The sequence below is a fragment of the Cupressus sempervirens genome, chromosome 8 (assembly GCF_028749045.1).
Source record: "Cupressus sempervirens isolate cs-2001-9-10 chromosome 8, ASM2874904v1, whole genome shotgun sequence".
Taxonomy (NCBI): Eukaryota; Viridiplantae; Streptophyta; class Pinopsida; order Cupressales; family Cupressaceae; genus Cupressus; species Cupressus sempervirens.
Window position 1 is genome coordinate 844,007,639 of NC_143125.1, and position 15,070 is coordinate 844,022,708.

The following is a 15,070-nucleotide window of genomic DNA, read 5'->3' on the forward strand; positions in this document are numbered from 1 at the left end:
AAAGTTTCATACTGTTTTTAGATTTTGTGGTGACAAAATGCAAGACAACACCAGCAGCCTTGCTAATGAGATATGTGCCATCGATGAAAACACCTAAATTGTCATTGAACACTCACTTGACAACAATCACCCCTTTGGCATTGATGGCAACACTTAGTAAAAAATGATTAAGTGTCAATGCCAAAAAGAAAATGCTCTTAATGACTTGATGTGCCATTTCATCCTTAGCCTACAACCCCCCTTTAAAATATAGAACATATGCATCATTTTTCACTCCAACACTCCCCCTTTGACATTAATGGAAAAGGCGAGATACAAAACTTATATACAATGAGCAAAATTTTGCATCTAGGCAAACTTTATCTACACAAATTCAAAATGTCTACAAAGTTGACTTTCAAAGCCTAAGAGTTTATATCCCACGTCTTCTTCAAAGTTGCTCTTTCAGGGTCGACCCATGAGGGGGCTTTTGCTCTTGTATGGCCTTTTATGTGGGGCACTACATTGACATTTAGGATGGCATTATTGTTCAACCTTACTACTCTTCTTGGCGTTGGTCCCATTTCTTACATAACTAGTTAGGGTCTTTCAAAGTTGGCTCTCACTGGCTCCATATCCAAATAGATCACTGGACCAGCAAAAATGAGCAAATTTGGCAGTTTTGTGACATGGGTGTGGCTGAGACTGAGATCTATTTTCTATTCTATTGTTTGACTTACTATGAGATTCGTGGGACGATTCATAGTTTATTTACAGAGTGCAGGTCCTCTCTTCCTTTAGGTATGATGATCAGCAATGCCTTGCATTCTATTTCCAATAGGCCTTCCATCTTCGGGATCTCAGTCTTCAAGAGCTATCCTTCTTTGGTTATGTGTCCCTTCACTAGCTTATTACTTCTTTCTTCACTTCGGTTATCTCTCCTAGAGGAACCAAGCGTGTTGGTGGCCTATCTACTATTACTCACACTAGATCAATGAGGTCGTGCAAAGATCATATGCACATTCACCATCAACAACAATGGTCCCCCTCTCTGATGTTTCGAGCTCGGACTTCTCTGGACACAGATAGTTATCCTTTGATTCTGGGCTACTTTTTGACGACTACGAACCGCTAGTTGTTTCACAGTCTCGTTGTCTCTCTTGTGTCGTGTTGTTTCTCTTTGTTTCATTTTTCCTCAACACCATTTGATGGTCCTACTACCTTCTAGCCTCTGTTTGTACTTCAATCCCTTAGGCCCGTTTGTGGTCTTTTGTTGGACATTAATAATTTATCTTACCTTACATTATCAAACTCTCTACAACTTGATTCTCTCCACAAAGAGCATATGCTGCAATTTTTGCTGCATCTAGATCGCCTAAAAATCGCATAAGATTGTTAGGTAGTCTTCAGCAACTCTAGCTCCTTTGTGCATTACTTTAAGCTTTGGTGTAATCAAGCTCCTCAACTCTGCAAAATCTCTACAGGACTTTGTCCTTTCCCCTTGAAGAGTACTAACCTCATCCATTACTTTACTAACTTCTGTATACAAATTAGTCATTGCTTTACTGGACTTCTGATACACAGTAGCTGACTTCTCTAAACTTTCCTCTTCTTCTTTAATCATCTTTTCAACATCAGATGTTGTCGGTAAATTCTATATTGTAGCCAATGAGTAGAATTGTATCCGAACGGGCGCGTGATGGTTGAGTCACCCCTCCGGGAAGGTATATGTACATCGTCCAAAATGGACTTGGAATCATCATTTTATTCATTGGAGTTATTGTAATATGCATATTGCCTATATGAGTAAAGTATTTGCTTTGTGTTGTATCGTGCTATACTACATGCGTTAAAGTATCTTTACCTTGTATGGTAAACATTTTGTGCCGTTGCCAGACGAACCTGGAATGAAGGAATGTTATGAAGATTAATGCCGAATTTTCTTAACAAGGTAAAAGACAAGGATGAAATACGTACAACACAAGAAGTTTTAATTTTAGCACAGTAGGCAAAGCGCAGACAAAAGTTTTAGCAGATTGCCGACGGATACTGAGGGGGTGAAGCGGCACAAACGGAGGGAGTGCACTCACCAAGTAGGCTGAGGAGTATCGAGGAATTGTTGGAGGAAACTCGATAGCGATTGAATTTGGTGGAAGAAACAAGGGAAGAGTTCATTAACCTGTATATGCCGAGGGTAGAGCAGCTGAACGAAAGGGAAGCAACTTGCATGGCTCGAAGTGCCGAGGGAGCATGAGTGTGGAGTGAACTATACGTTCCCGATACACTCGACGAAAGGATATAGGAAGAGAATCGAACAATTTCGCTTGAGGAAGATCTTTTCTCACCAAGTAATGCAGTTGTTGGAAGTAGGACGATTGTCTGAAGCAACGCGGTTGTACAGAATAGCATGGGTGTTGTGCAGAACAATGTGGGTATTAGAACAAAACAGGAGCTTAGAACAACGCGGGTGCTCAGCAAGTACCTAAGAATCAAAAGAAAGTAGCGATGGCAGGTCCCAAAGAAAAATTACCAAAGTTTAAAGGTGATGGAATGATAGATCCAATCAGACATTGCAAGACGTGCGAAACCATATGGACAACAAATGGCGTGACAGACGAGGGCGATTGGGTTAGACAGTTCCTAGCAACCCTACGGGGTGTGGCAATTGATTGGTTTTCAGACGCCGACCCTCAGAAATTGACTACATGGGTAGAGGTCAGAAAGGAGTTCATAGCAGAGTTTTGACTTCTACGAGATGATAATGAAATTGTAGTAGAAATATATAGCACCAAGCAAGGAAAGAATGAAACAATTTGGGCCTATGCCAGATGGCTGAAAGTGCTGTTTGGGAAGATGGAAAGTCAATCTACAGATGGATTGAAGAAATGATGGTTTGTGGAGGGGCTGCGGCCAACTCTGAAAGAGAAGATGAAGATTGTACCACCCGCATCGTACACTGATGCGTATAATCGTACGATGGATCTAGAAAGTGAACAAAAGACAAGTAAGAAAAAGAAGCATAAGTCATTGGATTCAGAGGATTAATCATCTGAAAGTAGCAGTAGTGATGAGGAATCAAACAAGAAGGTTCGAGCGTTACAGAAAGATATGCTTAGAATGATGAAAGAATTTAAGAATTTGAAAAAGAATCCAAACACAGTGAAGGGAGAATTGTGGTGCATAGACTTTAAAGAACATAGCCATACAAAGGGCTCATGCTCGAAGAAACAGTTTTGTGTCATCCGCTAGGTTGCGGGACATTCCTTGAAGGAGTGTCCATTTAACATGAAATCAAAAGGACACCATCTGGTGTTACTAACACAAGAAGTGTCCACTGGAAATAACACAAATAATGATGCAACTTCGGGAGGATATCGTAAGAATAAAGGATGCGAAAGGGGTGGCAATAACAACAACAATAACAATGGAGGCCGTCGTCAAATACAGTATGACACAAGTGGATGGCTGATGATTTAGTGCCGTATGTGCAATCTTTGGGGCCATTTCACTAGAGATCGTACTACGAAGGAGACGCCGCAGCTACTATGCAGATGGTCTGGTCCAGGGGACCACAAAGATTCAAAATGGCCAAAGCAAGGTGTAAATCTATTAAGCATTGAAACAAGTGATGAGAAGATATTGGGGTCACACGTGAATAGGCGAAGAAAGCAAAATACCCTAATGCAGAAGAAGAGAAGGAGAGGCTACAAAAAGCACGAATATAGCTAGAAAGGTAGATGAAAATAGGGAAATCACAAGTAAAAGACACTGCCGAAACTTCAAAAAAGAACTTGGCGGAACAAAACATGATGAGGCAGATAATGCAAATAGAAGTTCCTATTAAATTAAATGACATTCTCACAATGCCACAGTTGCGAATGGGCATCATGAATATGACGCTGCCCGTGAGAGTCACGAAGGAAACAGGAAGGGATAGTAATGGAAGAATGGCAGTAGACCCGATGCTACTGGCACTTATGACAAGAAGGCATTTGACAGTAGTTGAGATGGGTATTTTGGGCATTGTACTAATAGATACAATTGTAGACGGAGGATTGGGCATGAACGTGCTACCAGAAGATATTTGGAAAAAGCTAGGACAACCCATGCTGTGGTGACATACTGTCCAGTTACTCACGGCAGATCAGCATGGGATAAAACCGTTGGGAACTTTGATGGCATATCCGGTAAAGATCGGGATGCAACCATTTCTACTAGATTTTGTAGTCATCTCGTTGAAGAGAAGAGGGTACGACGCCATCCTTGGACGGGGGTGGTTGGTGGAAGCAAACGTAAAACATGATTAGAAATGAAACACCCTATCCATGGAGCGCAGAGGCAAAAGATTTATAATTGACTTGTATACACAAATGGTAGGGGAAGAGGTAGCATCGTCAAACTCAGAAGGCGAAGGCGAGAGTAATGACGAAGGAAAAAAGAGGATGGAACCAAATGAAGAAGGGGTGTTGAGATTGGAAGGAGGGTCGACTAATGATGACCTAGATTCGGTGAATGGATTGCTACACTGGCAAATGGAAGATTATGAGCTCTTTTCGATCTGCAATACGTTGGGTGTCGAGGAAGAAAAAGAAGGCAATGAGTTTCCAAAGGAGTATAGTGAATTGAAAGAGGGAGAAGTGTAGGTGGATGAAACACCGACCCATACATTCAGTGAAGATAAACCGATGAAGTATGAAGAGCCTACAGTGAAAACAATGAACTTGGGTGATGAGGAAAATCTGAAAAACATTCTTGTAGGAGATGATTGGAACCCAGTTTTGAAAGTGGCAGCGTTCAAAATATTTATGGAGTACAAGGATGTTTTCACTTGGACGTATAAAGACTTAAAAGAAGTGCCACCAGAGCTATGTGTCCATCGGATACCATTGATTGAAGGTGTAGTACCCGTATGGAAACGACCGTACCGAATGAATAAAAACTATGCGGCAAGGGTCATGGAAGAAATCAAAAGAATGTTGGAGGCAGGAATCATTTTTAGAGTGCAGACGAGTGACTGTGTATCACCAATTGTGATATCTTTGAAAAAGGACACAACGCAGATAAGAATATGCGTAGACTTTCGATGTCTAAATGCGGTAACAATTAAAGACTTGTTTCCGATACCATTTATAGAGAGTATCTTGGAGGAAGTAGCGAGGCATGAGATTTATTAATTCATGGACAGATTCTCGAGGTACAATCAGATATGCATCGTAGAGGAAGACAAATTAAAAACGACATTCATTGTGGAAGATGGAGTATATGCATACAACAGGATACCATTCGGATTGTGCCATGCCCGGACGACATTTCAAAGGATTATCTGACATATATTTGATAAAATGTCTATTGGAAGTTTTAAAGCATTCCTAGATGATTGGTCAATCTTTAGCGAAGAGGATAAACACATAACGACACTCGGAGAATGCATGGAGAGGTGTAGATGAGCAAGATTGGCGATTAACGCAAAGAAGTGTAGGTTCATGGTGCCACAGGGAAAGCTGCTTGGACACATAGTTTGTAAAGCAGGGTTGAAGATGTATCGGGACAAGGTCCGCGTGACCTTGGAGATGCCACCCTTGATGGATGTATCAGAAGTGAAGTCATTTTTAGGGCATATTACCGAAGATTTATTAAGAACTTTGCGAAAGTTTCGTACCCGCTGGACAAACTCATCTGCAAGGGCGAACCTTACAAATGGGAAGCTGAACAGAATGAAGCTTTTGAGGGATTGAAAACAAGATTGGCCATGGCACGCGATTCTAGCCTATCTGAATTGGGACAAAGAATTTCATGTTCATGTAGATGTATTGAATTATGCCATTGGAGCAACACTGGTGTAGGCAGGTGACCACGGATTGGACCATCCAGTGAATTTGCAAGCAGATTGTTATCGAAGGCAGAAAAAACTATAGTATGATGGAGCGAGAGGCGTTAGGGATGGTGTATGCAGTGCAAAGGTTCATACATTATTTGTTGGCGATGCCAATCGTATTCTACGTAGATCATTAGGCACTGCTATACTTGGTGAATAAGCCGATTATTCAAGGAAGAATAAGTCAATGGTTGCTATTATTACAGGAGTTCACATTTAAGATTGTGGTGTGGCCAGGGAAAAGTCAGTGTAGATCATCTGTCAAGAATAAAATCAGGGGAGCCACTAGAGGGAGTTAATGATGATTTTCCAGATGCACATCTATTTCATGTTACAGTACTACCATCCTAGTACACACATATTGGAGAATATCTATCAAGAAGATAGTTTCTGAGCGAAATGCGACCAAATGAGAGAAGGAAATTGGTGCTAAGGAGTTGAATGTTTCAATTAACCAATGGGTTATTATACAAAATAGGACCTGATCAGATTCTAAGGTAGTGCGTCCTAGAGGAGGAAATTCCAAAGGTACTAAAGGAAGCGCATGAAGGACCGACAGGAGGACACATGGGGTTAGACACAACTGCATGGAAGATACTTTTGGTAGGACTATGGTGGCAAACCATACACAATGATGCAAGGGAGTGGGTCATTGTATGCGACACGTGTTAGCGAGCTGGGAAACCATTAAAGAGGGACTTCATGCCGCTGAATCCGTCACACGCATAGGAACTCTTTGAAAGATGGGGATTGGACTTCGTCAGACCTCTGAAGGTGAGCAAAACTAGATGGTGCTGATACATTGCGGTAGCGACAGAGAACCTGACTAAGTGGGTGGAGGCACGTGCACTACCGGATAACTCGGCAATAAGTGCAACAAGATTCATTTATGAGCAAATCATCACCAGATACGACATTCCACTGCAGTTGACAAGTGATCGGGGAGGACACTTTGTTAATCATGTCATCCGATTGCTCACTACTAAATTTAAAATCTAGCATTCATTGTCGACTCCGTACTATCCGAGAGCCAATGGACAGGCAAAAGCCACGAACAAGATTTCGTTCGGAGTGATTTATAAATCCTGTGCAGTTGAGGGAGAAGATTGGGAAGAAAAGTTACCATCAGCCCTATGGGCATACTGTACTTCATATAAAGTAACTACAGGACATACTCCGTTTCAGTTGATGTACGGATAGGAGGCAGTGGTATTGACGGAATTCATGGTACTGAGTTTTAGGATAACAATTGAGAATAAGTTGGGTGACATGGAAAGCTTAAGGGAGGGATGGTATAATTTAAATAAACTTGATGAATGACGATTGCAGGCACAATGGGTCATGAAAGTTGTACAGAACAGGCATAAGGCATGGCACGACAAGCACATAAAGTTGAACAGATTTTGATCAGGACAACTAGTGCTGAAGTATAATGGTCGCAACGAGATCAAACCAGGAAAATTTAAAATAAAGTGGGTCGGGTCATATAAAATCCACGAAGTGGGCGATAACAGAGCAATAAAATTATGTACGCTCGACAAGTAGGAAGTAGCTGATGTAGTGAAAGGGTCGAAGCTAGAAGTCTATCATGAAAGAAATAACTCACCTCCGTGGACGAACAATTGAGAGACAATCTAAAAATAATAAATATTGGTGTATATATGTAAAATAAAGTGTAAAATAAAATATTAAATTTTTTAGAAGTAAGCTGAAGAAAAGAGATAAATATTAATATGTGTAATGAGGAAATATGGACTTTGAGCGTATGGTCTTGATAACTTTTAAAGCATAGAAGGTATATAAGCTCACTTTACGAACAATTTAGATTGTGAAAAGGTATTGTAGGACTAGCTAAGAACGTTGACAAGAGAATAGCACTGTACAACACTTGGAGCACAGTGGACGACGAGAGAAGACACACTGAAGTACATTGCAAAAGATACCCTGATATCGTGCGACCTTTTGTATGGCAAGAAGACAAGCAAAAGGAGAGGCTTATCCGTACGGCCATGTGTAGGGAAGAGGCTTAGCCGTATGACAAAAGGAAGTATGGTTATCATCAATAAATTTCTAAACGTGTATGAAAGCAATCATTGCAAGCAAAGGGAAAAGGACGGTACGGCCTGATGAAACATAAATTTTCCAAAACTCAAGGTCCCAAATGCCATGCCAAGGAAAGAATCTTCATATTCACTAAGCGTAATCCTCATTTCCAAATGTGCTACTATCATACTTATAGTTATTCAGTTATAGTTGTGCATATTGGAACATTTCTCTACCTCGATAGAGCTGATGAGGGCATTAAGCTTTTGATCCTGGATCAGATTATGTTCTAACAGTCTAGCAATACTGAAAGGAAATGACTGCTATAAAGAAATTTCATTTGAATACAAAGACATACAAAGTATCTCTGAACAACATAGTCAACAAAGAGTAATGAAGATCTGATGTTCCTGTTTTAAGTGGTGGTATTGGTCTGATACAACTTTTGTGAAATGATAGGTATGTTGTTCTAAAGACCCAATCAGCAATGAAACCACTGGCATCAATTTTCAGACTTATCATGGACCTCATCATAGGTCACGATCAAGGTGTTGGCTATGAGCATTGGACTTCATTTTGATTCGGATGTAAAATAGAAATATATTTGTAAAGGTCTGATGAAATTTACATGTCAGCGTATAGGTCCAAAATTGTCAAATCATGCATATGGACTCCATTGAATAGAAATGGTACTGTGTGAGCATGAGTAATGGTATAGCAGCAAAGTTAATCGGGAGTCAGTTTGATTTGATCATCCCAATAAAACCTAAATCAAAATATGGCTAGGTCTCTTAAAGCGAGCATGCTTTTAGAGCTTGGAATGTATTAAGATGCATACAACAGGTGCAATATTAGTAATATATTTTAAAGATAAATTCTTCTCTGAAAAAGAATTCATGGTAAAATATCCTGTCAGCGATGGTATTTAAGCCAAGCAGCCACTTCGAAGGATGCAATTTCTACAAAGAAACTGTTGTCATATTTAACAACGATTCAATTGAAAATAATTGTGTAGTGTGATACGGAGACACCTTTATAAAGTGATCATCAATTTGCAAAACTTTGAACAAATCAGAAATGAATATTGGGAATTTGTAAAATGAGTCAGCCAGCAACATTTACCGTCTTAAGCTCTGTTAGAGTTAGTTCTTGAACTTGCTTAAGACATTATTTTATGGATGAGAAATTTGTAAAACCCATTGAATCTTCAGCCTGAGTGCCACTTTTCTTTCTGTGGAAGTCATTATCAATGGTCCAGAAGTTTTATTTAGACAATAGTTCTATTAGTTCCAATCTGATCATGCACTTCACATATTTTATATTCGTTTTGAAAATAGATTACAGGTGCCTTGTCATTAAAATCAAGAAATGAGAAGTTATTTTGATAAGGAAGAAAATCATGGATCCATTGCAGGTATATAGTACCATTCTACAGAAACTTGAAGCTTCGAGTGAGGATGGGGCAGGCCATAGGTTAAACTCTTGCACATGCTGATTCACTCCTTGAAGTCGAGAATTCTTCTGAGATGCATCATTATTTGATTATCAGTGAAGTGATTTCTATATATGTAATTTTCAAAAATTTGTAGCATGAGGCGTTTGCCGGATTTTGTCTTCAGTGAGGAGTTTCACATGCTGCGCAATTTTTGGTGCCTCGCACCATGATTAAAATCTCAGAGGGGATACTCTCCAGAACCGCGCAAACAGTGGATTCGTCTTCTTCATTACTAATCGATTTGTGTGTTTGATTGCAGGTAAGGAATATGTATCGGGCCTTGAATCAAACACTGTGAGAAAGCAGCAAAGTTCACAAATGTGTGCTTGAGAGGAAGGCACAATGATTTCTCTGATGCTGGTTAAAAAACATCTGCTCCAGGTCATAACCACGCCGGTTTTGAGATCAGCAATCCATGGAAGGATGATTGTACTCAACGTAAATAATCTTCAGGAATAATACAGGTGGAGGGATCAGTTTGAAATGGCGCTCACAGGACATTCTACACAAGCACCAAAAGAATCCAAGCACGCATCATAAATCAATGATTTAATATTCAAATAGTGAACACAAAGGATGCGAGTATGTGTGGATAAAGATACATAAAGCAAAATTGATTAACTGGCGGTAGTATTTGTTTTATTTAAAATTATATTTAAAACATTAAACATTGGTTAGTTATTTTTTAAGAGCTGCGATGGTTGAGAACATACCTCTCCGTTGTTTATATATATAGGAGTTTGAAAACAAATGAGGGGACGATATTCATATCCATATTTTTACTTTTTACCTATGGTATACATTATGATATATTTTATTCTTTCAATGGTGAAGAATGAAATTTTGAACTAAGTCTGTGGATGCGGATTATTGAGCAAATGTATTTTTTATATGCGACTTTAGAGTCAAATGCATTGGGTGGATCGTTTGTAAGGATTGTCTCCAGTGTATTTTATTTCCGGCATGATCAGTAAGAAGTATTTATTTATTTTATTTGCTTAAAGTTTTTAGAAGTCAAGAATACTATATAGTTCGTCCTTTATGATCATTTCTCAATTTTATAAATAATTTATTGTCAGAGTAAGTAGATCAAATCAATTGTGGCTATTTGAACTTGACAAATACAAATATTGTGAAATATTTTACTTGTTTCCTTATTTGTATCTATTTTGTCCTAATAAGGGTTAAAATATTATAGACTAGTTTAAATATGCGTAAAAACAATTGATTTATCGCATCCTGATGACTAAACTATTTATAAATTCAATGTACATAACATCATAAAGTTGTATGTGAAAACTTATAGTTCTGACTCTATCACCCTTTGGCACTGGTCTTTATATTTTTTCATAATTCAAATCTATAGCTGGCAATTATTTCATATCCTTCCTTTAAAGAATTAATATATTCATTTGTTGCAATCATTATTTTTTATTTACAAAAATTCATATATTCATTTATTATTCCTAACCCATAATTTGCAAACTTAAAGTTTTCTATTATTCTTGCCATTTGGAAACTTTCACTCTATTTGTGCTCTAACCAATCTGCTATAAGGATCTTGGATGTAAGGTTGTTGTCCAGGATCAGGTACACTCACCAGAAGTGCAAGGAACTCGAACCGTGTTGTTCAGTTCCGTCAAGTTGGCCTTAACCAGTTGGATATCCCAGCATTGAGCAGGCAAGGCTCGTAAGATTCCAATCTGCGGTTTTGATAACCAACACGGCCTTGGAGATTCTGAAAAGCAACCACTGTACAACCATGTGTGGAGGAGAATAAAAGGGGGTACGGTCACTACAAAACAAAGCCGTACGGCCTAGCAGGAGGTAAAGTATTGAAATAATCATTGTATGGTATGTGAGAGCAGTATCTGGAGGAAAGTCAATTCCGTACAACGAGCAAGAAGTAAAGAAACGAAACACCGTACTAGTCAGTGAATTGGGTAGTACGGCCTTGCAATCGATGCCCAACATAGAGTAATTTGAACAATAAACACTTGGAAGACACCGTACGGCTGTACGGGCATACCTGGGGAGGGAAAGAATAGAGAAACTCAAAAGGCCATGCCGTACGGTTAGGAAATCATCATACGGTGGTAGGGAAGGAAGTACTGTATGGCAAGTTGAAAGCAAAGACAATTGCCATACGGCTATAGGTGACATAGTAATTGGTCACCGTACGACATTCATCAAGAAGGAATTGGTCATCATATGAACAATAGTAGAACATTGAGAGCAATTTTGTACGGCCGTACAGGGAGAGAAATTAGAAGCATGCAAGCCAAGTCCATCGTATGGCTCATACAGGAGTTATAGGTGGTTGTACGACCACCGCTATAGGTGAGGTAGAACACTTAGCAAGTGAGACAATACCGTACAACCTTCAAACTGAGAAGACGATACAAACAAGGTACAAAGCAATTATAAAGCATTGCACGACCGTACGACATAAGTTGATACAAGGGTCGACACAAAAGAAGGGTGATAGGAGGTTCTAAAAAAAAACAGAAAAAAATGACGACAAATCAAAACAATTGACAATGGCTAACCTATGGTATCGGAGGGACAAACATAAATAGGTAATGAAGAAAACATAAGCAGTTGGCAAAAAGAGTGTGGGATTGGAAGAAAATAACAAAAATGGTGTGTTCCATGTACTTTTTGTGTGGGTTTGAGAGTGCTAATTTGGTCTTGGTGGCGGGCGCTACCCCTTGACGCTGTTGGGGGTGTTGCCCTCTAGACCCTCAGTCAATGTAGTTATCAGTCATGGGAAGCATGACTAGTTGATGAGACTTGGAGTTGCTGCAGGCATAGAGTGTCTGTGTGCCAGAGGTGTAGAGAGCACTAGAGCAAGCCTTTCGAGAGGGGTGATACGCTTTGAGGCACTCGGAGTAGGTGTTGGACGTGAGGCTGTCTTGGTGGATGCATAGAGAGCTCGGGAGGAGCTGATCATCCAGCTAGAGGTAGTAGAGCGACACTTGGCTCAGTGTACCCAGGCGTTGGAAGTAGAGAATGCAGCTCGGGTGGCTATCAAGGTCAGATTGGCTAAGGTGACAGTACTGTGTTAGTAGGGGCTATAGATGCAACGTGTTTTTGGAGTCTAGTTTGGTGCAAGCACAAGAGAAATGTGAATGTGATGTGATGGAAAAAGATCTATCCTATTATAGTTGGTCATAGTTAGTGTATTCTATTTTGTTACTTTGTCTCGGATATTTTGTAATTGTTGTCCGGAGATGACTTTTCTTTTTGGGGGGGATGATGTTGTCGGTAAATTCTATATTGTGGCTGATGGGTAGAATTGTATCTGAACGGGCGTGTGACGGTTGAGTCACCCCTTCGGGAAGGTATATGTACATCGTTTGAAATGGACTTGGAATCATCGTTGTATTCATTGGAGTTATTGTAATATGCATATTGCCTATATGAATAAAGTATCTGTTTTGTGTTGTATTGTGCTATACTACATGCATTAAAGTATCTTTACCCTATACGGTAAACATTAGATACATATTTAGCTGATCTAATGCAATGAATATAAAGCTTCTTACCTTCCGAAAGACAAGTCTTAAATTCATTAATACGTACATCAACTAGTTTTGTGTCAGTAGCAATGGAGGCACATACCTTATTAAAACTCCCAGTCTTGTGTTCCTTTCTTTCTTTGTCCCTATCGCTTGCGCCAATGACTGAAAATAAGTATCAAACTCATCTAGTACTCTTCCTATGTTATCTACAAGATCTTCTCGTTGAAAAGTCATAGGAATAGGCAAATTTTTATTGCAATTCTCAAGTGCTCTACTCAATAGTCTAGCTTTCTTCTCTTCCTTTCTTTTAGATCTTTCTTTTGCCTTAGCAAAAGCCATCATGGATATCTTCATTAATTCATCTTCATCAACTGGTCTTCATCAAATGTCTCAAGGTCACCTTCCTTATCCACACTTGCAAGTGCCTTGCCAAGATCACTTGCCGACAATGAGGGTTTGTCTAATGTAGAGGGAGTCTCTATGAGATTTTCCACTTTTTCAACTGTTCTCTTAGCAACATCACCCTTATCAGTAGGGTCAATGCTACTCTCAACTCGTTGTAGCGAAGAAGGTTCCACCTGAACACTATCTTGATCAAGTTCATTAATTGTGATCATTGAAGGTTTACCTTTATTGATCACTTCTCTGATCTCAACTTTAGTCATATTGTCATCTTTTAACTTTCTTCTCTTTCTCCTCTTGATCTTCCTCTTCTTCTGCTTCCACTGTGATATCCTTAGCCTCAAGCACTATCTCACGAATTTCTTTATTGGAAATGAAATTTCCCATGATGAAATTCTTCTCTTATTCCTCCTTAGAAGGCTTTAAAGTAATAGGTACACCTGATGCAAAGAAATCAGGGTGCTGATCAAAACTGAAACATTGATTTACCTCTTTTGCTTCTTTAGTAGGTGTAATAGTTTGGTCTCTAATATTTATACCCTTTGGCTTAGTTGCAAGTGTTTGCACACCTTTATAGTCAATCTCCATCAGAACTTTAGAGATAACCCTGTCTATTTCCTCTCCAATTTCTTCATATTTGCTGGCCATAATCTTGATTGTTCTCATCTTATCTTTAGCCTTACTCAAAATATTGTGCATCTCAGTATAAGTGATTAGATCACACATTTCACGCAGTTTATACCCCTTAATCCTTTAATACTCTTCTAATACCCTCTATCTTGTAATATCTAATTTCCCAAATAATTCACCAGGGATACTCCACTGAATCTCTATGAAGTTTCTTGTAAAATCCAACAAATTAGCATTAACCGAATCTTCTAATAATTTCTGATCTTCACTCTCATACCTGTGATAGTACTTCTCAAAATTATTGATCATACCTTGTTTCTTAATTCTTTCAATTATCATCTTCTTTACCTTTTCTTGAGCTTTTTCTTTAGCTAGGTCCTTCTCCTTCACCATCTTCTTGGTCTGGGTATCTTTAGGCTTCTTTGGAGTTGGTCCCTTAGTCTTAGGGGTCTTGGTGTCCTAGAAGTCTTCGCCGAAGGTTGTGCAGTGACTCCTCCTGAGGAGAGTGCCACCTCCTTTGCATGACTATCTTTGCACATCCATTTGGGAGGAAACCCGCCTCTCTATCACATACCACACCACCCCTTAACCGCATCGCTTGTTTACAAGAACGCTTGCCCCCATAGCTAGTGGTTTGATAATGATTGCAAGTCCTTTCACCGCACCATGCCTACAGCCTCCACCCTTCATCCGGCTTCCTCTGACCAACGAAAGCACTCTTACCGCCTCCTCTCGTGCTGAAAACAGCTTGCATTCATCCCACTTCTAGTTGATCCCTTCAGGCCTCGTTCTTTCAATCCCCCAAGGTCTTCGAGTAGACCCTTTTCCTTAGCAAACCCCCCCTCCATTGCCTTAGACCTCAACTTGCTGGTTTCCCACACCTCCACTCTTTACAACATTCTAGGCCAGTCCTCCGTGGTCGGCCCTCCCCCCCGACTACCGCCTTTTCAAATTCGTTAACATTAGTGAGGCAGCTCGGTTCTTGAACAGCAGTAGGCCAGCGAATGAGGAATTGTTTCAGGAAGAATCCTTAAAGTACGACATCAAGTGTTGGGTTCTTTCATCACACATTTGTACCCACACCCATACGTACCCATACATACCGATATATAGACACATGTA

General features: G+C 39.7%; 1 protein-coding gene across 2 annotated transcripts in view; it reads left to right on the forward strand.

Annotated features, from left to right (window-relative positions):
• LOC149545051 (RNA helicase, ATP-dependent, SK12/DOB1 protein) overlaps positions 1–15,070 on the forward strand; it is a 343,786-nt gene that overhangs the window by 219,491 nt on the left and 109,225 nt on the right. The gene's annotated exons all lie outside the window — the stretch shown is intronic.